Source organism: Acomys minous (genome assembly GCF_964271855.1).
Source record: "Acomys minous genome assembly, chromosome: 7".
Taxonomy (NCBI): Eukaryota; Metazoa; Chordata; class Mammalia; order Rodentia; family Muridae; genus Acomys; species Acomys minous.
The window spans coordinates 37,412,248-37,439,596 of record NC_140488.1 but is presented as its reverse complement, the minus strand read 5'-3'; the positions used below and the strand labels follow the sequence as shown (position 1 = coordinate 37,439,596).

Here is a 27,349-nt window from a genome sequence, read left to right as displayed (position 1 = left end):
ATATGGAACAATTTGTTGTGAGTGTTTCCTCTCTCTTCTTTGGAATAATAGAAACTGTCAGTATCCCTAGAGCTAGTATTGTGACAAGCCTGGGAATAGTCACTCAGAACATCAGTGATCCAAGCAGCTCATAATCCAGGTAGCCTTTTCTCATAAGCACAGCACGACAGTGATAAATTAGGAAAATGGTATACAGGATTACATTACGGGGGATACAGTATAGACATGAAAGGATTTAATATTGCTCCTTATGTGAGACTTTTATGGATTTTGAAATATCGGAATCCATTAAAAATGCATTCTGAAATTGTGCAGAACATGCCAGGGACAAGGTAACATTTGCTAACTCTGAGCCCTAAATTATCTGTTTGAAAGGTCACTTGTGTTATAGCTGTAATACTAAGTATTCAAGATTTTGTTGCTGTTTGGCTATGGAATCTTTGTATTTTTTTTTCAGCCTATCAGTGTACCTTTTTAAAATGATAGTTTATGTTAACATTAGAATGAGTTTTCAATCCTTAAGCTAACAAGAACAGAGAAAGCCTCAAGATATCTTGACATTAAAAAAAAAAACAGCTTGCAATTCAAATGTGTCATTTTATAATAGAATATTATATAGTCATGTGCTCTTGTTTAAAACTCTGGAAGAAAGCAAATCAGAATTACCTTTAAAGGGAATTTATTAGATGATATTTGTTCTATCACGATAAATATATTAAAAATAGAGCAGAGGGGAATTTCACAGTTGCATATGCATACTGTCATTGCCCCCCATAATTAGGTAAAAGCAGAAAAGTGCACTGAAATGGAATCAATTTGCATAGGAACACACAAAATGCACATGCTCATACCTCAAAAATCTGCCACCTAACTCAGTTCACTGTGTTTAAAAACCCATGTGTTCATGTCTAGTGGTAAAACTTCCGGTTTGCTCTTAGATACTGCTCTTAACACTACTTCAAAATAACTCAAAAAATGCAGCCTTTCTGATACCCACTTTATTTCACAAATTTTATTTACTTAAAACTTTTTCATACAGGTATATATTGGATATTGAATATAGCCCTCCCCATATTATCTTGCCTGTCTTTTCTATATAAGCTTTGATATTTTCAAAATAAAGTGCTAGTGTATTATATTTACTTAGCATGGGTAAAATTGTGCTTCCATTTTCATTACATTCATATCTTTTTGTGTATAATCCATATAAATGATAACATTTGGTGCATTCAGGGCTCAATATATAATCAGTGTCCTCTCCATGTGTCCGTCTTTTGCTACTTATACTTTTTTATGTACTTTGGCTTCAGTTGTCCTATTGCTAATGGTTTCCTTCTTATAGTTAATGAAAATGGTTGCAAGAAGCTTCAGTTCATAATATCTTAACTGTAAATATTTTTTCTTCATGTGGTATTAGTGTTTGAACTTAGTGTCTGTGCCTGTACTAAAAGCCTGTAAGGTCATAGGAAAAGTATCTTTTTTTTTTCAGGCCTGAGTTAACAAATTGGTTCTCTGCCATATGCCCAGTAGAGAGAGATTTGCATGCTTAGCTTATTCAGATTATATGGACTATGTAATATGACTTTTCCAAGAAAACGATACAATTTTTATGGTAAGTTCTTAAAGGACAAATCCCTATATTCATTTGCATGAGAAGAGCTTATGATATGTTAAATGAAAACAGATGATACAGAATACTACATGTAATAATCTCATTTATGTGACATCATTTATTTGTGTGTCTATGTGTGTTTTGCCAAATATAGAAAATTATGGTAGAATATTCAGAAAAAACTCATTGTGATATTTTAAATTTTCTGATTGAAATAATAATATTAGGAGATTTGAGCCTTATTTCTCTCTTTGAGTAATGATTAAATATCCAACAATAACTGCATTACTTTGTAAACAAGGGGACAATATTTTTTTGAAAAAGGGACCATGTAACATACATTAGGTAGACTTACATACAAAATTAAGACTTTACATTCTGCACCTATGAGTCCTGGGCTTATTGTAGATTCCATATTTAGGCCTTGGAATTGTTTAATAAATTCCACTAAGAAGTTAACTTGGAAAAATACCCACAAAATGGAACAAAATACTTGGAATATAAATATTCTACTGTTGAAAATGCCATACTATTTATGCTTCAATCGACACATAAGACAATAAGCAATGGTAATTTTTAAAACAACTATTAAATGGCAGACTAATGTGAAAAGTCAAGGAACAAGGCATAATATTAGAGGTATTCTGATAATAAGGACTGGACATAAGATTGCTTTTCAAAGCAATAAGAAATATACATGGCCTTATATAAAGAGAAGTAAACAAAGGCACATAAACTTTATGCTTTAAAAAATCACTCAAACCCAACTATGGGGGTGTATGTCTATACTCCAAACATTTGGGAGGCTGAAGCAGGAAGATTGCTACAGCCACCTTGGGGTACCTGATGAGTTTGAGCAAAACCAACTTGGCAAAAATAGAGAAACCTTGTCTCAAGAAAGAAGAGGTTGGATGAGAGACACACGCAGAGAGAGAGAGAGAGAGAGAGAGAGAGAGGGAGAGAGAGAGAGAGAGAGAGAGAGACAGAGACAGAGACAGAGAAAGAGAGAGAGAGAGGGAGGGAGGGAGGGTGACAGAGAGAGAGAGAGAGAGAGAGAGAGAGAGAGAGAGAGAGAGAGAGAGAGAGACTGGAAAGAGAGAGAGACTGGAGAGATGCCTTAATTATAGCACATACTGCTCTTTCAGAATATCTGAGTTCAGTCTCCAGTACCCATGTCAGACAGCTCTGAACTGCTGGTAACAGGGTCAGATATCCCTTTCTTGGCTCTGTGGGTACCCATACATGTGCTTCCACATGTATGCACATAAGTAAAAAATAAATAAATCTTTAAAAAATATAAAGAGGGCTGGGTATTTAGTTAGTAGTAGAGGCCTGGCAAGTTCAAGGCCCTGGCTTAAGTCTTTAGCTCTGGGGAGGACAGGCTAAGCCAACTGCTGTCCAGGCTCTTCAGGACCATCTGGGGCTAGGGAAGTGTGGGCAGCAGTTGATATTTCTTATTATTTTCATTTTTAAAATAAATAAATGTTCCAATTGAGGGTACAGTAAGCACGAGTCTAAGATGATCCCTACATTCTCAGCTCCTGATATATGCACCTTCTCTGGGTAATTCAGTCTGACGATATATATTAATGCTGTAAAGGGATTTTGTAGTCATTATTAAGGTCCCAAATTGATTGACTTTACAATTATGGAGATTATATAGATGGATCTGGCCTAATGACAGAAATTCTTTAAATGTAGTTTCCCCTGGCTAGTAGAGAAGAGGAAGTCAGCAAGAAGGAAGCAAACATTTTAGTGTGAAGTGTTTATGAGGGCCACAGACTGTGGATTGTGAGCCATCTGTAGTAGACAGAAGCCTCCAGCTGATAACCAGCCTGTAAAAGGAGGCCTTAGTCCTAAGACCACAGGGAGCTGAATTCTGCTAACAGCTTTAATGGACTTGAAAGAGGATCCCAAGCTGCAGATAAGAATGTGGTTTGACTTAACTTTGGCTTTACTTTTGTGTGACTCAGAGCTTAGAACCTACCCAGACTAGACTTCTGATTTTCCGAGCTGTAGCCAAGATATGGGTGTTTTCAGCCACTAACTATATGGTAAGTTCTTATGAATCAGTATAAAAGTAATACAGAAGTAAACATCCCTATCTTCAGGCTTCTGGTTATGAACCACAGATCTAGATAAGTTATGATAAAAACAAACTGAGGCTATATGTTTTCTGAAGAAGTCCTTGTCCTTGAGTGCACTTGTGATTAAATGTAACATTTGTATGAGTGTTGATTGAGGTGTAATGAAAGAGAAAAAAAAACACATCTAGCAAATTGGGGGAAAAAAAACCCTAACATGAATTTAAAATATGACAGAAATGTCTACTTTCACATATAGTCATACATTCATAATCTACCTCATTTTCAAAATATTATCTAGAACCCCAGTAATCCTGTTATCCATTTGGTGTTAGGGAATGGCTGCCATCTTGTTTACAGGGCCTTTTCCCATTTAACTAAACCAGCTTGTCTTTTTTTTTTTTTTTTAATTTCAGTGCCAAACTTTTGAATTTCATTCTTAGTATGTTTTTTGAAATCTTTATCCGTGTATAATAAAAAAGTCACATATATTTATTGTATAAATTGGAATGCTTTCATAAAAGTATATATTTTGAAATGATTACATGAAATACATGAACATAAATCCATCACCTTACATTCTTTTAGGGCCTCCTGCCCCAGTCTCCTGAGTGGTGGGATTTCAGGTTTGCACTGTCATGCATAATATGTTATTCGTAACTATAGTCGCTATGCCCAACAGAACATATCCCTGTCATGTAACTGAAATTTTGTTCCCTTTGACTAGTATCGTCTTATTGCATGGCTGGCTCTATACTTCCCATAAGATCAAACAATCAGCATTATATTCTTTGCTTTTATGAGTTTGCTGATTTTACAGGCCACATATAAGTGCTATCTCAAAGAATTTATCTTACTATGCTTGCCTTATTTCACTCAACAGATTGTTACAAGTAACTGAATTAAAAAAAAAAAAAAGAACAAAAGACAGAAAGAAAGAGAAAGAAAGGCTCTTGTCATGGAGCCCAGGATGGCCTTGAGTTTCTGGTATACCTGCCTCAGTCTCCAGAGTGCTAGAACTACCTATGTGCGCTCTCATGCCTGGCTGATTTCTTTCCTATTAGATTCTAATAGTATGCTTTGTATTAATGTCACTACTGACCTTCCTGCACCGTTATCTAGTTTTTGGGTTTCACCCTAGTTGCTTGATGTGCATCATTCATACTGCCCTTTAAAATCATTAACATTTATTTATTATATACGTGTGTGTGTGAGAGAGAAAGAGGTGGGGGAGTACACACAACATGTGGGTGGAGGTCATAGAACAATTTACAAAAGTTAGTTCATTCCTTCTACTTTGTGGGTCCCGGAAAATCAAACTCAGGTCATCATGCTGGGCAGCAAGCACCTACGTCACCTCAGGCCATCTGACCAGCCCTATTCATTGCTTCTTAAACAGAATTAAGAATAGATTGAAGGTCTCATTATATGTCAGGCATTGTACTATTTAATGGATCAGCACTACTATGCTTAGTTCTTCCCCCACCTCTTTGATACACAGTCAAACTTGCTACGTAGCTGAGGATGATTTTGAATTCCTGATTCTTCTACACGTGCCTTGATTTCTATAGTCCTTCATTGGCATATATTTTTTCAAAACACGGTCTCTGTGTAGCCTTGGCTGTCCTGGACTTGCTTTGTAGACCAGGCTGGCCTCAAACTCACAGCGATCCCCCTGCCTCTGCCTCCCAAGTGCTGAGATTAAAGGAATGTGCCACCACACCTGGCCCCTTCACTGGTGTTTTTTAACTTTGTCATCTGAGCATTTGATTTTAAGTTTGACGTGAAGCTCCAGTATCCTGTGCCTGGATGTGACCCAAGTCACCCTGGTATGGTGCTCCAATTAGTAATTTTTCAGTTCCTAAAAACTCAAACCACTTATTTTTCACTGATGGTCTTTGGCCCATATTCGCGGTTTGCGTGTTTCAAGCCCAGTCTTCTGGAGGCCTTTTCCAGCCTCCCCTGATCAATCTTCCTTAGTCTTCACTAAAAGCCTGCCTTGTTCTTTTGCATGCTTCATTCGTTCTGTCTGCGTTTTCCACCCTGCACAGCCAAATCACACTTGGTGGTTGAGAACAGGTATTCCTCTTCAAGCAGTGCTTCCTGAAGAGCTGGAGAACTACCGGAAGTGGGTCAATCACTGGGTAGAAAGTCACTGACCAGTTCCAGCAGAGTGAACATATTTAGTCTGGGTAGTAGGTGTACAGCTTTTTGGTTAAAAATTGGTTTCAAACTGAACTACCTTATACCTAAAGAGCCATAACTTTATGCAAGAAAGGCTCTGTGATAGTTCCTCTCAATTTTCAACTTGATGGGATCTACAGTCACCTGGGGGATGAGTTTCTGGGGTATCATGATTGGGTTAGTGCAAGTAGGAAGTTCCACCCACTGTGTATCTGTAGGGCCTTGGGTTAGGATCATGGATTGTACAGAAAGGAGAAAGTGAACAGAACTCAAGCATGCATATTCTCTTTTCCTGACTGAAGATGTAATGTGGCCATCTGCTTCAAGCTGCTGCCGGGGCTCCCTACCATCATAGACTATAACTTGAACTTTAAGCCAAAATAAACCCTTCTTGCCTTAAGTTTGTTTTGCCAGGTATTTTATCACAGAGGCGAAAGCATAACAGCTACAAGGTTATTCGCTTACTTGATTGGAATCTTAAATATGGTTCTTCTGGTATTTGTTAGTGAGCAGCTATTCAACATCCACCATTTGGGTTGTGGAATAGAAATCAATGAGGCTAGTAATAGAAATAGATTTACTGTCTCCATGTACTATAGGTGAGAAATTTGAGATGTGAGCTATGATTCACAAGAGCACTGGAAAAGCCTCTGAACCTTTAGTTGACACTGTCATAGGAGTATGGATTGGGGTAATAGTAGAGGAGATTTATGTTATTATAGAGGACATTCTACTATGTATGTATGTATGTATGTATGTATGTATGTATGTACATATGTAAGGAGGGAAATAAAAGAATTTGTTTTCACCTTAGACTCCAAACTTGTTTTTATTCCCAAGCAATGCATATTTAAATGTGCTTCCCATAATTTTTTCCTTAAGATTGATGATTTTAAAAGTAACGACAAAATACAAATATTACAGTTAGCACAGCTATAGAATATGTTAGACCTGTGAACATCAATCCAAATTCTCTATCCAAAGTTTCAGGTATCCTAGATGTCACTTGGAAAGCATACTTGGATTATTTATTAGTCAGGAAATATATTTTTGTATTAGTCATGTATTAGTCATGGTCAGCATGTAAGAATGACTTAAAGGCTATGGTTCAACTAATTCAGCAATGGTTGGCTATGAATGGAAAGTCCAAGAATCCAGGAGTTGTTCATGAAGATTGATGTCTCAATTAGTCTTCAGTATATGCTAGGAATTCCAAAGATGTAGACACTAATGGACTTGATAGCAAGGCGAGGGCAATCAGGAAAAGTACAAAAGTTTTCTTCTTCCATGTTCTCATACAGGCTTCCAGCAGAAGGTGTGGTCCAGATTAAAGATGTGTCTTCCCAACGTGAGATCCAAATCAAAAGCATTTGTTGTTGTTGTTGTTGTTGTTGTTGTTTTAACCTCAAAATGCACTAGAAGTGAATTCACTCAGTTCTTCTTCTTCTTTTTTTTTGGGGGGGGGCTTGGTTTTCCAAGACAGAGTTTCTCTGTAGCCTTGGCTGTCCTGGACTCACTTTGTAGACCAGGGTAGCCTGGAACTCACAGAGATCCGGTTGCCCCTGCCTCTCAATTCACCCACTTCAGACCAAGCAAAAAGTATCTCTCACAGGACTACTCTCCATTTCTGGACTGTGGTTTATTCCAGATGTAATCAAGTTGACAACCAAAAATAGCCATCCCACCTTTAAAGGGATGTTTATCGCATTGCTTTACACAGTACGCACGGATAATTTGACAATGGCCATCTGCTTGCTAGACTGGCTGAGAATCTGGCTGCTTCTTAGGCTATAAACCTGGATGACTACTCAACATTCTTGGTTGGGATTCTTGGGTGCTAGTCTGTATTCCACATCTAAAGGTTAAAGAAGCGGGCTCCGATGGCAGAGGTGGTGGCAGCAATAGCAGCAAAACCAACAGCAGGATAAATTCCCTGACCGACAAGGAGCAAACACTAGTATTTCCTTTTTCTTTGAGCTTTTTAGAACTGGACTGGCAGGAGGGAATCGCCTACTCCGTGGGAGGATCTTTCTCCAACTAATCCTTCCTGGGAATGCTTTCACAGACCCTTAGTTGTCTCCTTAGTTGGTTCCATGTCTAACCATATCAAGAATCATGATCAGTGATCATATCCCCCTTTCTCTTTTCCAGCAGCACGTTTGGAACCTTCAGGCTACACATTAACTGAAACAGTTGTCCATACTTGTCAACTAGTTTGCAGGGATCTAGTGGTTTGCAGTGTATATTAGAAGCAAAGATTAACATTGAAATTAATTAATTCTTAATAATGAATTAGAGCAAGTATTCGGAGTTCCTGTTCCTCATAAGCATTATAGAGTGAGCAGGAATTAAATATTATAAGAAAAATGAGAGCAAATTGGGAAGGACAGGCAATGAGGCCCACAAAATGCATAAGGGCCACTTCCTTAGGGTCATCTGGAGATTAATATCAAAGTATACCATAGACAATTATATTTTGCTTTATTGAAACAAAAGTAATATATAAGGCAGAATTTATATTGTGCACATATGTATAAATGTGTACATGTGCCCAAAACGGTAAATAGTTTTTGCTTTGTTTTCTCCCTTCTCCCCTCCTCTCCTTTCTTATTCTGTTCTTGTCTCTTTCTTTTTCTATCGTCCTTTTTTTCTTTTCAGTCAGGCTAAGCCAATATCTCACTGTAAAGCCCAAGATGGCCTTGAACTTATCCTCCTACCTCAGTGAGCTGAGTACTAGATTTTCAGGCATGCTCCACTGTGCATGGTAATATGCAGTTCTTATTTTTTAAAAAGTTCAGATTCAGTTGTTTTCAATGGATAGTTTTGCTTTCTTCTTAAGCCTCCAAGGTAAAGAACTTAGTATGTACTGTTCTGGGTACATGGCCTAACTACTAATATCAAGATCCTAATGTCTAAACTGAACAAAGCTATTTAAAATGGCATTGTTCACTGTAATAGTATAGAAACTATACATTCACTTGGAAAGGGTATTAAAAGAAAGAGGTTCTAAGATTTCATTCTAGCATAGATCTATTGAAGTCTGTTTGCTTGAGAAGGTACTGACATCGGCATTTAAAAATCCCCTGAAAGAGAATGTCATACAAGAAGTCATTAAGTAATACTTTAAACATTGTTTATTTGAGGTAAACACACACAGACACACAGACACACATGCAGAGAGAGAGAGAGAGAGAGAGAGAGAGAGAGAGAGAGAGAGGAGAGAGAGAGGAGAGAGAGGAGAGAGAGAGAGAGAGAGAGAGAGAGAGAGAGAGAGAGAGAGAGAGAGAGAGAGAGGAGAGAGAGAGAGGAGAGAGAGAGAGAGAGAGAGAGAGAGAGAGAGAGAGAGAGAGAGAGAGAGAGAGAGAGAGAGCTAGAATAGGTTTGCTATGTTTCCCAGATTGACCCTGAACGACTAGGCTCATGCCATCCCTCTTCTTCATCCTCTCTAGTTTAGGTTATAGCCTCCTGTTGTCAGGCCAGGATCCACGTCATATTTTTACAACTTAAGGATCTGCCATTTCCCCCATGAGATGTAGCTTCTCGCCACAGGCACTCAGAACATCTGGACACTAATGTTGTCATTCCCCTGGTTGACTGAAATTGAGGAGGGGAAGTTTGAGTGAAAAATATTAAAATATAAGAATCTCTCTCTTTTACACACACACACACACACACACACACACACACACACACACACACCTTGATCTCAATTAGTGGTTGTGATAGTTCCTCTGAAGATTTGTACTGCTAACTCCTGAATAGGAAGAAAAATGAAATTGGAGGGTGGTGAGAAAATGGCAGTGTGACATGACAGCTGGATGATATCTAAAGCTAGACGCACAGAAAACAAAACCAAAAGTCAAAACTGCTTTTGGAAGAAATATAAGACACAAAACATTTGGGATTGCCAGTGTCAAGGATTGGAAGAAGCTTGTAGGGGTGCTGAACATACGATGGTGGGTGCAAAGTTCAGGGGCCAGGAAGGGAGCCTGAAAAGAGGCAGTAGAGGGAAGCTGGAGCCTATTCTGGGTGTTATAATAATCCTGGGAGCAAGGACCAGGAACAGTGTGGGTGCAGGGCTTATATCAGAAGCAGGGCAGAGATGGGGGGTGGGGGAAACAGGACATCCTACAAGCAGTCAGAGGGAAAGTAGACAAATAAGTGATGAAAGGTAGTCAGGAAGCCAGTGCTGTTTCAACCCGAAGCCAAAAACCATGTTTGTTGAAGGCAGATAATAAAGAACCTCGTGCTTTGAGTACAAAGGGGGAACTTAAAGCTTGTATTATAACCTAAGCTGAGAAATGGTAGGTAGGACTTGGAGGAAATTAACTGGAAAAGTTAAAGTATTTTTGCTCGGTGTGGTGGCACACGCCTTTAATCCCAGCACTCTGAGAGGAAGAGGCAAGCGAATCTCTGTGAGTTCGAGACCAGCCTGGTTTACAAAGTGAATCTAGGGCAACTAAGGCTACACAGAGAAACCCTGTCTCAAACAAACAAACAAACAAATAAACAAACAGCTAAGAATTTAAGTTTCAGGTCTAGGGAATATTGCCACCACCACCACCACCACTGCCTGCCTGTATTCACAGTAAGTGCTGGTAGGAACTTCTTTGTAAATTCGCCTGTTCAGAGTCTATCACTAGCTGCCATCATTGTAAATATACCTAATTTTCCCAGACTTTCTTTTCAGTGTTTTCTGCATGTGTTTTGGAATTGGCTGAGGAAAATTGTTGCTAGAGAATAGAAATCAAGCTGCAGCCAGAGAGGTCCATTTCGTTCCATTTGTAACCACAATAAAGCCTTCCACTAAAGAGCAAGGGCTTGAATACATGCCATTTCAGTGCTGAAAGAAGGAAGCATTTTTGCTATTTAAATACACATCCTCAAATGGTCCTTCTTAGATTAAGGCTGCAGCAACCATTAGCTTCCTCATGTTTGTAGCTTGAAGCTAGGTTTTATGAGTAATGTTGGTAGGAAAACCAATTACTTTGGAATCCTATATTTTTTTTTGAATTAACTATACACTGAATCAAGACAGTTGCTGCCAGCTCATGGATCTATAAAATATTCAGGCTCCTGTTCTTTTGCAAACATGTAATGATCTCAGACCATAAATTTGCTATATGTGGCTAGCTCTTCAAGGTGAAGTTGTTGAGAAGGTCCTTTCACAGGATATCCTGCCAGAGTATGGGATACAGGTTAAAGAACACATGTGTTCTAGGGTCAGCTTGTGTTTTCTTAGGGCTCTATATCCAGGGACTTCCAAAGGATGGTTAAACAGCCTCTCCTAAGGCGAAGGCTTAAGTTTTCTGGTATCTTCTTTGTTGTGGAATGACAGTAACAGGTGTCCTCTATTTCCAGGGTCTCTGAACTCTTTAGTAATTCCATAAATATCCTCAAGATTTCTGAGCTTGGCTTGCTGAGCCATCTTCAAGACCTTTTAGCTAGGCAGCTGTTGGTAAGAATGTGATGGTGTAATGGAACCATCTTGAGAGGCTGCTTGGGGGATAAAATGACCATGGTCCCAGTATCGAGTTATATCTAAAAAAGAAAACTTTAGGGGGTTCATTGCACTTGGTGTCTGCAGGCAGGCCCTGGAATGTTGTTGCTGCATGCCACTAGTAAATATGTCCTTGGGAAATATGACTAACCAGAGTTATAAATATCTTCTGGAAAGATTTATTAATTCACCTATGGTGGTCCTACAATAAATCATTAAAGAAAAATTTTGTTTTGTGGCATATCTCTGAGCAGGTTGAGCTTGATGTCAGTAAGGACACATGATTTTTACACCATTGGTAAAAATATTTAGTCTAAATTAGTAAGACAAATCTTATAGTGTCATAAGGTAATATATCACGTTTTGATAAAAATAAAACTATATGTTCTTATAGTATGACAAAAGTAATAATAGAAATTTATTTTTTGGATCCATTAATTTTTGGCAGGTACTAGGATTACAGAATTGAGTATGAGGAGAGAGAGCAAATGATGATGAGACCTGGTTGAAATACACTGTAGCTTTATGGTATATGATAACAATGATACTTAGCTTTGGCTGTCAAAGCTGCCTGGAGAGCTTTTACAAGTCCTTAAGCCTATTCATGTGTATATATTAATATACATTAAATATACATTACATATTAATATACATTAAAATTAATTTAAAAAGTATATGCTAAAAAATTTCTTATGCCTGTAAGGCACCCGAGAAAATTCTTTTGTTTTTGTTGTTGTTTTGTTTTCTGAGACAGGGTCTATTATGTAGCTCTGGCTGTCCTGGAACTATGTAGAACAGGCTGGCCTCTCAGGGATTCGCCTGCCTCTGCCTCCCAAGTATTGGGATTAAAGGCGTGTGTGCTAGCACACCCAGCCTGCCATTCTTTTGGGTGGGGTGAAAAAAGCTTCTTCTGCCTAGAAAGAGAAGGAATCTAGCTAGCTGAATCTTAGACTGCTGAGTAGCTTACTAGATTAAGAAGAAGGAAGGTATTATAGGCAGAGGAAATAGCACTTGCGAGGACACAGATGGGGAAGTGAAAATTTGAAAGTGTTAGATCTTAGTACGCAAGAGAAGGAGGAACTAAATCTCTCTCCCCCATCTTTCCGGTTTCTTTTCGAGACACTCTGTAGTCTAGGCTGGCCTCAAGGTTGCCAATGGACAAGCTGGCCTGCAACGTTTATTTCTCCTTCCGAGGAACCAGATCTTAAATGAGCCTAAGAAAATATTTGTACAAAAAGACGATATTTGTGCTTTGGGTGTTCGTTATGGTGCTTCGCAAGGATTTTAAGTGAGGAACTACTACAGACAAGGTTTTCTGGAGCTCAGACTGCCTTAAAGGTCATTTATAGCCAAGGATGACTTTGAACTAATCTTTTGCCTCCATTGTCCATGTGCTCAGATTACAAGAGTGTATCACCATGCCTGGCTGATTGGGTCTAAAAGGAAGTACTGGGAAGGTAAACACAGTTGGAAGTATAGAGGGAGTACACACATAGAGATAAAGAGGCATAGGGCTGTATGCTTTTGAGTAACTGATAGAGTGAAAAATGTCATGAATGGAAGCAACACTAAAAAGGGCGAGTCGGGTTTAGGGAGGCATGTGTTTGATTTTACTGTTTGCTTCAATGTCAGGTAATGGAAGAATCAGGAGTCTCTTGAATAGAAAACACACAGGGCTAGACATTTGAAAAGTGGGCAAGACATAAGATGGAAAACGTAGATTTATATTCATCAATGTAATGTGAATCGTGCAGGTACACGACACATAGGTCTGACAAATTCATTCCCTCTTCTTTTGCTTACCTTACCTGAAAACCTAGTGACAACAAACGTACATGGCATTTTAAAAAAGAAAATAATTGTTACTACTTCATGTGTATGCCTTTTCTGCTGGCATGTGTATCTGTATATCACATGTGTACTTGGTGTTCACAGAGGGCCTCAGATCTCCTGGAACTGGAGTTACAGACAGTTGTGAGTTGCCATATGGGTGCTGTAAACTGAACCTGGGTCCTCTGGGAGAACAGCTTGTGCTCCCAATTGCTGAGCCAACTCTTCAGACCCACAGCATTTCTTAAACGTGCCTTAACTCAGGTAAAATGCTCAAGAGGTACGTATTTAGGATCCCTAGTTTTATCAAAATACAATTACATTAACATTTTAGTATTGGAATGTGGAAGTGAATCCATGTACCAAGGATCCCAGCTTAAATCTAAATTTATTACTGATGATAAATCAGAGAAAAGTGGGAGGACTTGAAATTAACATACCAGGACTTTGCTTATAAGGAACCATGGGTTACCACGTGGAAAAAAAGTTTCTTCTAAAGCAGTGGTTGTCAACTTTGAAGTTTTAGAGGATCTCAATGCTCAGAATGTATTTGCATCTGATTAATTAGAACATCTGCAGGTTGGGACCTGGACAGATATTAGTATTCATTAAATATCCACAGGTAATTCTCTGTATAGTCAAGCTGAGAATTATTTCTCTAGAAGATGAGAGCCTAGAGATTTATAGATATGACTCAGAATACTGAGCAGTGTGACAGGGAAAAGCATGCTTGAGGAAGCATATTTCTAGCAACAAAACTGAGCTCGGTTTCTGAGACCCAAACATGAGGCCACAGCTAAGTTGCCATATCTGAGATCTAGATACAAAAAGCCACAAGATGAGAGTCAAAGCTGAACTGTCCTGGTAAACTCATTCAGATTGCAAAAGCACAAGCAGCCAACTCTGTTTGGCACTGGCAACAGCACGGCTGTGATGGTATTAGAGATCCCTTCATTCATCAACATTTTACTGAGAGTCAGTGCTATGCACAAGGCATTAGCATACTTGCTGAGCATAGAGCTGCAAACAGGGTAGACGAAGATTGAGGAGTCTCCTGGCAGGAGATGAGCAAAAAACAGTACAAGGCATTGCTTAGTGTTTGCAGAGTTTTAAATAGAGTGATACAATGGAGAATGAGTGGGCGTTGTTCAGGCTTTTTTTTTTTCTATCTACTGAGATGTTTTCTATCTACTGAGGTAGCATTTAAGGTAAGCAATGACTGACAAGAAAGAGTGAACTATATGAAGAACGGGAGAATATCATTACTCTGAAAGGATCAGAAACTGCAATAAGCTTCAAGAAAGAAGCAAAACTGGCATTGCCTGAGAAACAGAAAAGAAACCAGTATGACTAGAACGGGCAGATTGGAGAAAGTATTACACAAGGCAAAGTTCTAGAGGTAGCTACAGGATAGGTCAGATACAACCTATAAAACCATGACAAGGAGCCTGAACTTAATTATGATGAAGAATCATTAACTGGTTTTGAGTAGAGAAGTGATAAGATCCTATTTCTATTTTAATGACCATTCATATTGTAGAAAATTGAATACTTGAATATTCATGTTTATTGTTGAACTATTTACAATAAGCAGGAAATGAAAACAGCCTAGATGTATATCAAGAGATGAATGAATAAAGAGATTATGATATATATGTATGTATATACATATATACAATGGGATTTTGTACACTCATTAAGAAAAACTAAAATATATTTACAGGAAAATGGATGCAGCTGCAGATATCATTTTGCTAGGTGAAACAAGCCAAACTCTAACATACAAATATAAATTTTTCCTTATAGTCAGAATATAGACTTACAATTATTTATGTGTGCATGGTTTTATATATGATTGTAGTTGTGTGTATGTGTGTGGCAAAACTAGAAAAGAATCAGGGGAGAGCTCTCAAGGGATGTAGGAAATTGAGAACATAATTGAATACATATGATAAGAAAGGAGAAGATGGGACTAACTGGGGGAAGGGAAAGAAATAACCAGACAGAAGGGAGCATACAGGAGAGAGCAATAGGGAAAATAAGAGATGAGAACAAGGTGGCACACTGTGTGAAGATGCTGTGATGAAACCAAACTTTGTATGCTAAACTAAAAGTTAAGTTTAAAACTGCATTATGGACAGGATTGTTGCAGGAATGGAAGATGAAGACCAATTAGTAAGATGTTTGTAACAACACAAATGAGATAACTGTAGTGACTTGGACCAAGATATCTATGAACTTGAAAAGAAGTTGGTATATTTGAGGTATATTTAGATGTTGAAAGCCTATATATTTTAGCATATCTATTTATATACATAAATATGTATGTATTATCCATCTGTTTATCATCTATCTAGGTTTTGTGTGTGTGTGGCTGTCTTCCATTACATATGAAGTCAACATGACTTCAAACTGGATATGTAGCTAAGGATGAACTTGACCTTGAACTCTTTTGGGGGGCTGCTCTTTTGAGACAAGTTTTCTCTGTGTAGTCCTGGCTGTTCTGGAACTCACTCTGTAGACAAGGCTGGCCTCAAACTCATAGAGATCCACCTGCTAAGAAATATGCAGGTGCATAATGATAAAGGTTCATATAACTTAGAAGTTGAATGCTATAGCTATTTGTTTTTAAGTAATCTCCTAAAGAGATAATCATCATGGACAGTTAAGTGAGTGTCCTTGAAATTATTTTATACATATAATAATATATATTTCAAATGTAAAAATATAAGTATTTTATTAAACTTATTTTATTAAAACATATTTTATTAAAATGTAAGAAATGGCCAAAAGCATCTTCCCATGCTCATCTATCTTTTTTAAGCAAATGTACAAATTCAATTGTATATATATAACATACAATTGGTCCTGTTTTGACATCCACTTAGTTTTACTTGGTGCATCTGTGCCAGTGTGTCTGAAAACTAGTGTTCTAGCAAAGGTATTTCATGATTTTTAAAAAATCCATTTAAGACTCTGTTAGATATAAACCCACCTTGTTCTTTAAGAAGAGTGTTCCTACCCTGCTCAGATCTACCTAACAGACAAGACATTCTCCACAGTTATGTGAAGAGCAGGGACTAATTCTGACATGAACTCTGGTGGCCCATATTTGACCACTTCCCCTTGGTGTGGAGGCCTGGTGGCACTCAGAGAAAGAATAAGCAGGCTACCAAGATGAGACTTGATAGCCTGTGACCATATGGTAGGGGAGGAGGACCCCTCTGTCACAGACCTAGGAGAGGGGAATAGAGTGAAAGTGGGAAGGAGGAATGGAAGGATACAAGTGAGGGAAAACAATTAAAATGTAATCTTAATAAATAATTAAATAAAAGTAAAAAAATAAGAGTGATCCTAATTATGCTCTTACTAAAAGTAAGAGAAACCCATTTCTTTACATTCTCACCCACAGAATTTCATTAGTAACTTTCTACTCTTTGCAGCAAGATGGGTCAAAAATAATTTCTTGTTATTACTTAATTTGGATTACTGATTAATGCTTAATGAGACTGAATATTTTTGTATACTTTCTGATTACAATTTTCTTTGACTTTTACTCCTCACCACCAGACTGAGTCTTGCATATTGTCCAGGCTTACCTCAAACTTACAATCCTGCCTCAACCATCCTAGTAGTTAGGATTGTAGATTTGTACACACACACACACACACACACACACACACACACACACACACACACTCAGCCCTGAATACTGATATTCTGTTTTTGAAAATACAACACACACACACACACACATAATGTGTATATATATTCACATATATACAATATATACACATATGTTATTTTTGGAGTTTTTAAACATAGTTTTTATTGTTTGAGAATTTCACAATGAATATAATGTGTTTTGGTCAAATCTACCTCTATTCCTTCCCCTCTAGCTCCTCCCTTATTCTTCCACCACTCTTTCCTGCCAATTTCATGTGCTATGATTTGAAACCCACTGAGTCCACTTAGTGCTGCCTGTGCATACGTTGGTGAACGATCATCTACTTACTAGAGCACAGGTAATTATTCAGGTACTATGTCCCTGAAGAAAATTGATACTTCCTCCTCTAGCAGCCATCAGCTACCAAGGGTTCCTCAAGTAGGGGTGAGGTTTCATGAGCCTTTCCTCTTCCAGGTTGGGATTTTGGCTAGTTTGATCTTGTGCACGTTTTATGCATGCACTCATAGCTGTTGTGAGTTCATGTATATAACAGCCTTCTCATGTCCACCAAATACTATTTCAATGTAGATTATACCTAAGCTCTGGGAGGAAGGTGTGTAATATAGATACTGCATTTAGAATTGAGCTATCCATAGTTGACCAGTTGTGGGCCTTTGCATTAAGCACCATCTACTGAAAAATGAAGCTTCTCTGATGATGTTGAGAGATGGACTAATCTATGCATAGGATGATAATTTTTTTGGAATAAGTTGATTACTATATCTATTTCATAGAATAATAGTATTGGGTTCTCCCTTGAGGCCTATGACCTACCTATTCAGTATGGGTTTTAAGGATTTGTTGTTGTTGGTTGGTTGGTTTGGAGCCAATTAACGGTACCAGGTATGAGTTCCATTTTCTGGAATATGTCTTATATCCAATCAGACAGCAGTTAGGAATTATGTAAGTTTGTGCAGAGGATCTTCAAAAATCTAGAAATAGTTCTAGCATATGATCTGGCTATACCACTTGTTTTAGTACTGTTCTATTGCTGCGAAGAGACGCCACCAGCAAGACAACTCTTATAAAAGAAATCACTTAATTGGAGGCCTTTTTACAGTTTTAGAAACTTAGTTCATTATAATCATGTCAGGGAGCATGGGACACACAGATATTGTGCTGGAGAAATGGCTGAGAACAAGCTACATTCTGATCTTCAAACAGAGGGGCTGGGGAGGGGCTGGGGAGGGGCTGGGGAGGGGCTGGGGAGGGGCTGGGGAGGGGCTGGCATGGTCTTTTGAAATGTCAAAGCCCACAGCCCAAAGTGACACAGTTCCTTCAACAAGGCAACACATACTCTAACAAGGGCATACTGTCTAATCCTTTTCAAATAGTGCCACTCCCTGATGACTAAACATCCAAATATATGAGTGTTTTGGGGACATTAGTTTTAAAAGCACCACACCACTCTTGGGCATATTCTCAAAGGACTCTACATTTTACTACAGAGGTACTTTCTCTTTGTTCATTGCCTATTGCTACTCTCTTCACAACAGAATGGAAATGGAAACATTCTAGATGTGTGGGGACTGTTGAATAGATAATGAAAATGTGCTATATATAGACAATGGAATTCTACTCATCTCTAAAGGAAAACAAAATTATGAAATTCATAGTTGAATGAAGTTGGAAATAATTATTCCAAGGGAGGTAACCTGGACCCAAAGACAAATGTCCTATGTTCTCTCTCATATGTGTATGATAGATTTGAATCTTTAGATATGTGTATTTATTTTGGAGTACCCATGGAAGTCAGGAAACTAGTGAGAGGCCATGGAAGGGGATTTCAAGGGACAGGGTATAGAATATAGATGGTATGAAAGGGAAAAGGTACAGGAAGGATTAACTAAGATCCTGGGTGTGAAAGCAGAGTACACGAGGAGGATGAGGAGGCACCTTTGAAGAAGCCATGTGGAAACCTACTAATATAGAAGCTTTCTAAAACATATACAAATATAAGAGGTTAAATGGTGTTACCATATAAATGTGGCACAGTGCCTCTTCCAAACACTGTAAGTATCAAATAAAGAGTCCAGTGCCCAGGTATGAGCTTTTTCTCTAGTTTTTGGTCAGTAGGTTCCCACAGGTCCTCTTAACGTTAAAAGGCATTACTGTGCTCTTGGTTACCCTCCAGAACTTGATATTCTTAACTGACTTTTTCTGATGGGTTATCTTTTCCTCATTGATTTACAGGAAGAGGAGTTCTTCAGGTATTTCAATTATTAATCCTTTTCTTGTGTAATACAAATCTTTGTTGTCCTGTACTCTTTTAATTTTGTTTATACAAATATTTAAAAATACTATTTTGAGACAGGTTCTCATTGTGTATCTCAAGATATACTAGAAGTTAAGTTCCTCCTCTGCCTTGTAATTGCTAGGATTGTAGGTATGTACTGTCAGGTATTTTAAATGTTGATTTTATCTCATCTGTCCATTTAGGGTAGGGACTTGCAGTTCGTAGTCTTGCTGTGGAAGCCCTTTGAATAGAAGATTATATAAAATATTTTATTGTATTTCATTTAATACATAGGTTTGCATTTAACTATTTTCTGTCTTTCTGCTTTATTTGTGAAACTATTAACCAAATGACATAAAAAGAGCATAGGCAAGAGTACTCATCATACGGCTTAAGAAATATGGGTATCTTTCTTTGTGTGTCTCTCTCAGTATGTCTGTCTGTCTCTGTCTCTCTGTCTGTCTCTGTGTTTCTCTCTCTCTCTCTCTCTCTCTCTCTCTCTCTCTCTCTCTCTCTCTCTCTCTCTCTCTCTCTCTCTCTCTCTCCCCCTTGTGTTTTGCGGCAAGAGATAGGCTCTCCAGATGACCTCAAACCTGCAATGTTACCCCTGCCTCAGCTTCCTGACTGAGTGCTGAGATTGTATGTGTGAGCCACTGTACCAGCTTGGAGCATTTTCAGTACTTCCAAAGGCCTTGGCATTTCCTCCTCACTGCCCATGCTTTCACATCCAGAGAACCTGCTCTTTATTTAAAACATTGTTTCTTACCAGGTGTGGTGAGACACGCCTTTAAATCCCAGCATCTGGGCATCAGAGGCAGGCAGATGGCTGTGAGTTGGAGGCCAGCCTGGCTAGGACAGCCATAGTTACAAAATACACTTTCTCAAAAACGCAAAACCAAAACCACCATATTTTAATATTTTCCTTAGCACATTAAGCACATTAACTAGCAAGCACTCATCTTTTTACATTTTAATATTATTCTTGTTATTTTTAAAAATAATGTGTGCGAGGGTGCATGCTAGGAGGGGGTAATGCAGGTGTCTTCAGAGTGCAGAAGAGGATGTCAGATCTCCTGGAGCTGGAATTACAGGCATTTGTGAGCCACCATTGTGGGTACTAGCATCTGAGGTAGGTCCTTTGCAAGAGCATTAGGCACTCTTAACTGCTGAGCCACATCTCTAGCCCCGCATCTTACTCTATCAAGAAAGGGCAAAATTGGCACTATTTTAACAAAGGCTCCAAGAGAAAGAATCTTTAAGCACAGCCTGCCTTCACCTTCTATGAACTTTTATAAGAATCCCTTCTACCTCATGAGGCTGAGAAGCTTCTGTAAGGCAGGTGACACTGTCAAGAGAACAAAGCGACAGCCTACAGACTGGGAAAAGATCTTCACCGACTCTTCATCTGACAAAGGTCTAATATCCAAAATATATAAAGAACTTAAGAAATTAAACACCACCAAACCAAATAACCCAATAGAGAAATGGGGCGCAGAGCTAAACAGAGAATTCTCAACAGAGGAATATCAAATGGCTGAGAAACACTTAAAGAAATGCTCGACCTCCTTAGTCATCAGAGAAATGCAATACAAAACGACACTGAGATTCCATCTTACACCCATCAGAATGGCTAAGATCAATAACTCAACTGACACCTCATGCTGGCGAGGGTGTGGAGAAAGAGGAACACTCCTGCATTGCTGGTGGGAATGCAAACTAGTACAACCACTTTGGAAAGCTATCTGGTGCTTTCTCAGAAAAATGGGAATAGGGCTTCCTCAAGACCCAGCTATTCCACTCCTTGGAATATACCCAGAGGATGTACTACTACACAACAGGGACATATGCTCAACCATGTTCATAGCTGCCTTATTCATAATAGCCAGAACTTGGAAACAACCTACGTGTCCCTCAATAGAAGAATGGATAAAGAAACTGTGGTACATTTACACTATGGAATACTACTCAGCTATTAAAAACAAGGAATTTCCAAAATTTGTGGACAAATGGATTGAACTAGAAATTGTCATAATGAGTGAGTTCACACAGAAGCAAAAAGAGCTAAATGGTATATACTCACTTATATCGAGACACTAGTCCAAGGTGTACGTCCCCATGAAAAACTGTACCTACCAGAATAGTGGGTAAGAGGGGAGGACATCCTATTAAAACTTTAGGTGTGAGAAGCCTGGGAGAAAGAGGAAATGGAAGGATCCAGTGGGTCCTGGAAAACTACAGGCGAGTCTGGGCCCTGGGGCCCTCCGCAAACTGTGGCAACAGCCAAGGAAAAAATAGGCAGTAAAAACCTTGAACCCCTACCCGGACTAGCCGATGGACATTCTCCACTGTTGAGTGGAGAAGGAGATCTAACTTTCACACAAACTCTGGTGCCCCATATTTGAACATGTCCCTTGGACGGAGATGCCTGGTGGCACTCAGAGGAAAGATAATAGGTCACCAAGGAGAGACTTGATACGGTATGAGCATATTCAGGGGGAGGAGGTCCCCCTCAGACACAGACTTAGGGGAGGGGAGGGGAGTAGGGGGGAAGTGGGAGGAAGGGAGGAATGGGAGGATACATGGGATGGGCTAACAACTGAGATGTAATATGTATAAATTAATAAAAATGTATTTAAAAAAAAGAATTTCTGTACATAAAAAAAAAAAAATAAGAATCCCTTCTAAGGAAGTAAGTGGGCAGAGTTGTGAGTACGCCCGTGTCACACAGCAGCATGTTGGTGCTGGCCGATGGTTTCAGGAAACTGACTTATGTTAAATCTTGAAATCACCCATACACTGTAAGTCATTAGTTGAAGGACTATTTCAGCTAAATGGGAGGAGTAAACCTTAGAAATCGCTAAGGTAAAATCAGACCTGGTGGCATATACCCGTAATCCAAGCATTTGGTAACCAGAGGCAGGACTTCATGACCCATTTCTGCTGTATCATGAGCCATTGGTCCTCATAAGACTATCCTGTTTCTTGAATCATAGTAGTGTGAGCCAGTTAACTGTAATTATGTACTTAATATGTCCACCTCAACGATTTGTAAAATTGTAACAGGACCTCATTGATTTATCATTGCTTCTATATCCTTTTAATGGTATGTGGCACATAAACACTATAAAGTATTTGTTGAATTTATGCTATTTTGGTCTAATTGTATATTTTACAAGTGTGAGTATGTGAATGGGCATTTGCAAGATTATCTTTCCAGATGGCTCTGGGAGTTGCCTGTTGCAACTTGACCTTGTTATGCATATTTTACTTAGTACTTTTCTGATTTCACAACTGGGTTACTCTAATCCTATCTGATGCTAGATGGATACAGTATTTCAGTTGTTGAGGTCTCTTGGGGCGAGATAGTATCTGAGATTCCCTAGCATTTTGTGGTATATGATAGGGCATCTGCTTGTTGATTTAACTTAGGTTATATGTAGAACCTAAAAACTCTACAAAGGATACTCTTCTTTTTTATTTTTTAATATATTTTATTAATTTATTCATATTACATCTCAATTGTTATCCCATCCCTTGTATCCTCCCATTGATGACCTATTTTTAAAAGAAAAGTTAAAAATTTTTTTAATTAATTTATTCTTGTTACATCTCAATGGTTATCCTATCCCTTGTATCCTCCCATTCTTCCCTCCCATTTTCCCCTTACTCCCCTCCCCTATGGCTGTGCAAATCAGAGAACTATTTTTAGCAAATAAGAAGAGTATTCTTCCAGTAGTTCTCTGATTTGCCTAGTATCTTTAGCCAGTGATGTCTGATGTATCAAAGAAATTTAGAAGGACTTTAAAGTAACACGTCCTTACCTAGTTCCTTCCAGCTCTATGTACTTTAGTCAAAAACAAACTCAAGAGTAAGGCAATACATTTTAGAAGAAATATAATTGGAAGTGGTTCCTTCTGTGGGATTGGAGTTTGGTTTCAATAACTTAGAAACACATTAGGGTGAGGTAGGCCGGAAGAAAAGCAGATGTAAATGGAGATTTCATTTATTGGCATGGTGTGGCTGCAGCTCGGGAAAGGGTACAAGCTTTATTTTTCTTCCTCCTTTTGCTTTAAGCATTTATGATAATTTAGTGAACCTTCTATGTTGTTTCAAGCCACTAGGACATAATTCCCATCTGAAAACACAAGAGTCTTCTTCCCTGTACTTCAACACTGAATCTGACTTTTATCATGACAGACTACTTTGGAAATTTTCTATTCCCCAGAACTTCAGAGTAGCCCAGTCACACAATATCAGTGTAAAATAGTTTTGCTTTTTGGCTACCTGTTCACTAAGTAACTTTTATGATTTATTAAGGCTGACGGTTTGACAGAAACTATGTTTCTTTTTTCCTTTTTTTCTTTTTTCTTTTTTGAGTGGTCATGACTCCTGTTGACTTTCTAAAAGTAACCTGGAGGATATTTATTGAAGTTGAACTTGTGGTGCTGATGGCTTGCAAGGGCCACCATACCTGTACCTCTTGTGCTTTGAAGGTTCTTGGTTTTCCATAGTCTTTGTGGCATGTTAGTCTCTGAGATAAAAAGGCAAGCCTTCCTTCTTTATAAAGGCTATTAGAGTGGAAAACTAGGGGCTCTCCAGTAATTGGTTAACTTGCTTAACAGTAGAGGGGGATTTCCACTGTAAAGTAATTGATTCTTTATTCAGTAACTTGAAGATATTTCTCCCAAAGTGATCATGCCATTTGTATTACTAGGCTTTCTAAAATTAACATCTCTGTCTCTGCCTCCTTCAGTAAATCCTACCGGCCTGTGCCACCAGCGGGAGGGAGGGAGGAATGGGAGGATGCATGGGATGGGATAGCAAATGAGATGTAATATGAAGTATTTCATTTTTCAATTAAAAAAGATGCACAAAACAACATCTCTGGGTTTATTTGGGAATGATACTCTAACAATCAAGGCATAGGAAGCTATTCAATAATACTTTGGCCAGAAAACTGTAAGAAATCCCATCCATTGGCCTTTGAGATATAGTCAGAGCATATGATACAGAATAGAGGGTACTCTAGATCTCTAAGACACATCTGGAAGGACTTTTTCTGCTTAGCAGTATTTAAATAAGATTATAGGCCAAGGAAATTGAATTTCATAGATCTAGATTCCTTAAAGTCGGTATAATGTCAGAGATAGAAATGTATAGTAATCATATATTATTACTACACTGAGGCCACAATGTTTGAGAAAGTTATGAGCACTGATTTTCTTCTTTTCAAAGGATATCAGAATATTAGGGTGACTTCTTTATTGAAATAACAGGTAGATATACATTCATAGGAGAAGCATATGGATTGCTCTTTTAACAAAAACAGAATAGGAAAATTATAGATTGGACTTCATAAAAATTTAAAATTAGTAAAGCAAACACTAGTAAATAAGAAAATGGCAAATTTGTGTTAATATGCTTACTATATATACAGCTCTCACCAATCAATAAGAACACAAAATAGTAGTGGAATAATGGGCAAAGATCATGAATAGAAACTTCATGAAATAAAAAAAATTATATTTCAATTTTATGAGCACTCTGAAAGATTTGTGCATGCTGTGGAAATCCTATAAACAAGGACAATCATTGTTACTGACAATGGTTATATTGGTACTATATTTTATAGGGTTATTTGATAATATGCATTAAGACATTAAGTTGTATGTGACATTAATTTCTTTGACGTACTTTCTAATATATTTTCTTTTTTGAGAAGTAAAGGGTTTATCTTTAAAATTTTTTTACATATACATTTATATTATTACACATATGTACAATAAACTACCTACAGCAAGAAGAATCACAAAGCAATCAGGATTTATATAAATGTTGCATTCATGGTGTATTTTCCTTTTGTTAATCTGAAATTTTTATACCCTTAAGTACATTCAGGAGTCAGATCCAAGATGGCGGCACCATTGGCCCACTGTGTCTGATTAGCAGGAAAACCAGGACTGCACAGCTACCTAAAGACCAAACTGAGAGCTACAAAACACCAGTGCTGCTGATTTCCAGGTGAGAGGGACCCACATTGTGTGATGCATAGGTGGGCACCCAGTTAACCCACAGAAAAGTCCCAGGAGACAGTCCACATTAGCTGCCATCTTGGGAAGGACTTTGGCATTTCCCTGCAGCTTTGGGCTCTAACCGCCCATCTACTGCTTCCAAGATCTGGGACAGAAGGACTGTGGGATATAGTCTGCTGCTTGCCAGATCCGAGACAGGGAGTGAACAAGCAGAGCAGAGCTGAGTCCCAGCACCAGACACAATACACATTAGCTGCCTCCTGAGAAAGAGTGTGAGGCACTCAAGCTCCTTTGAGCTCTTAATCTGTCTCAGCTCCCCCAGCTGCTTGCTGGCCTAGTCTGGCTAGTTCATGGAGCAGATAAGTATACCCCCGCCATTCCAAGAGGGCCAGTGGAACTCCTGAGCAGCTTGGAGATCTGATCCTTCACAGCCTCCCCACCCCCCACCCCCACCCCTGCCTGACCCCAACTGCTTACCAGCTGGGAACATATCTTGTGGCCCACAGAGCTGAATCGGGCGCCGGCCATGGTCACATTAGCCACCATCTTGAAAGCAACTTCAGGCCTTGGTCTCTCTCTGCCCACCCACCTGAAGCGTACCGCTCAGACACAGCTAAAACACAAGGCAAGTAGGCCAAGCAGAGACCTGCTTGGGTCACAATCCTCATTATCTGCTCTGGCCCTGATCTCACCCCACCCACCTACAGCCTATTGGTCGGATCCACCTAGGTCATAGAGCAGAGACCTGTGCAGGCCACACCGCACATTAGCTGCTGTTTTGTGAGCAGCTTGGGGCTCTAATCTCACACAGAGAACTATCTGGAACACAGCAGATAGACAGAGCCCTGCTATCTCGAAAAAGACTGCAGGCTACCTGAACAACTGTGGGCTTAGAAATCTATCAACAAATAGAACCATACCTATTACCCTGCACAAAACTAAAGTCCAAATGGATTAAAGACTTTAACATAAAACCAGACACACTAAATCTGTTAGAAGAAAAAGTGGGGAAGAGCCTTGAGCTCAATGGCACAGGAGATAACTTATTGAACAGAACACCAACAGCTCAGGCCATAAGATAAACCATTAATAAATGGGATCTTATGAAACTGAAAAGCTTCTGTAAGGCGAAGGACACTGTCAACAGAACAAAATGACAGCCTACAGACTGGTAAAAGATCTTCACCAACCCTACATCTGACAAAGGGCTAATATCCAGAATATATAAAGAACTCAAGAAATCAAACACCACCAAAACCAAATAATCCAATTAAAAAATGGGGTACAGAACTAAACAGATTTCTCAACAGAGGAATATTGAATGGCTGAGCAACACTTAAAGAAATGCTCAACATCCCCAGTTATCAGGAAAATGCAAATCAAAATGGCTCTGAGATCCCATCTTACACCTATCAGAATGGCTAAGATCAAAAATTCAGGTGACAGCACATGCTGGCAAGGATGTGGAGAAAGGGGAACACTCCTCTGTTGCTGGTGGGAGTGAAAACTTTTACAACCACTTTGGAAATCACTCTGGTGTTTTCTCAGGAAATTGGGAGTAACTCTACCCCAGGACCAGCCATACCACTCCTGGGAATGTACCTGAAAGACACTCCACCATACAACAAGGACATATGCTCAACTATGTTCATAGCAGCTTTATTCCTAATAGCTAGAATCTGGAAACAACCTAGATGTCCCTCAACTGTGGTACATTTACACAATGGACTACTACTCAGCTATTAAAAACAAAGAAGTCTTGAAATTTGCAGGCAAATGGATGGAACTAGAAATGATCATCCTAAGTGAGATAACCCAGACCCCAAAAGACACATGTGGTATATACTTGCTTATCTGTGGATTTTAGCCCAACTTAGATGTCCTCTGAGAAACTCCACCCAGCAGGGGATAGGGTCAGTTACTGAGACTCTAAGCTGGATTTTGAGCAGAGTGCTGAGAGTATAGGGTGGCTTGGCCAGGCCACAGAGGAAGAGGCTATATGTAGTACAAGGGACATTAGATAAGCTGAGGGCAGACATTAGGGGAGGAGGGCTGCCATTTCTAAAGACTAGGGGAGGGAAGGAAAGAAGATGAGGGAGGGGAGGGGATTGGGGGATGATGAGGGAAGGGGTGGGATCGGGAGG

At 38.9% G+C, this 27,349-nt stretch overlaps 1 protein-coding gene across 1 annotated transcript in view; it reads right to left on the bottom strand.

The window, feature by feature from the left end:
• WDR44 (WD repeat domain 44) overlaps positions 1-25,794 on the bottom strand; it is a 129,846-nt gene extending 104,052 nt beyond the window's left edge. The window contains exon 1 of the mRNA XM_084790546.1: positions 25,683-25,794. The gene's annotated coding sequence lies outside the window, so the exon portion shown is untranslated. The remainder of the gene's footprint in view (positions 1-25,682) is intronic.
• Positions 25,795-27,349: the final 1,555 nt, after the last annotated feature.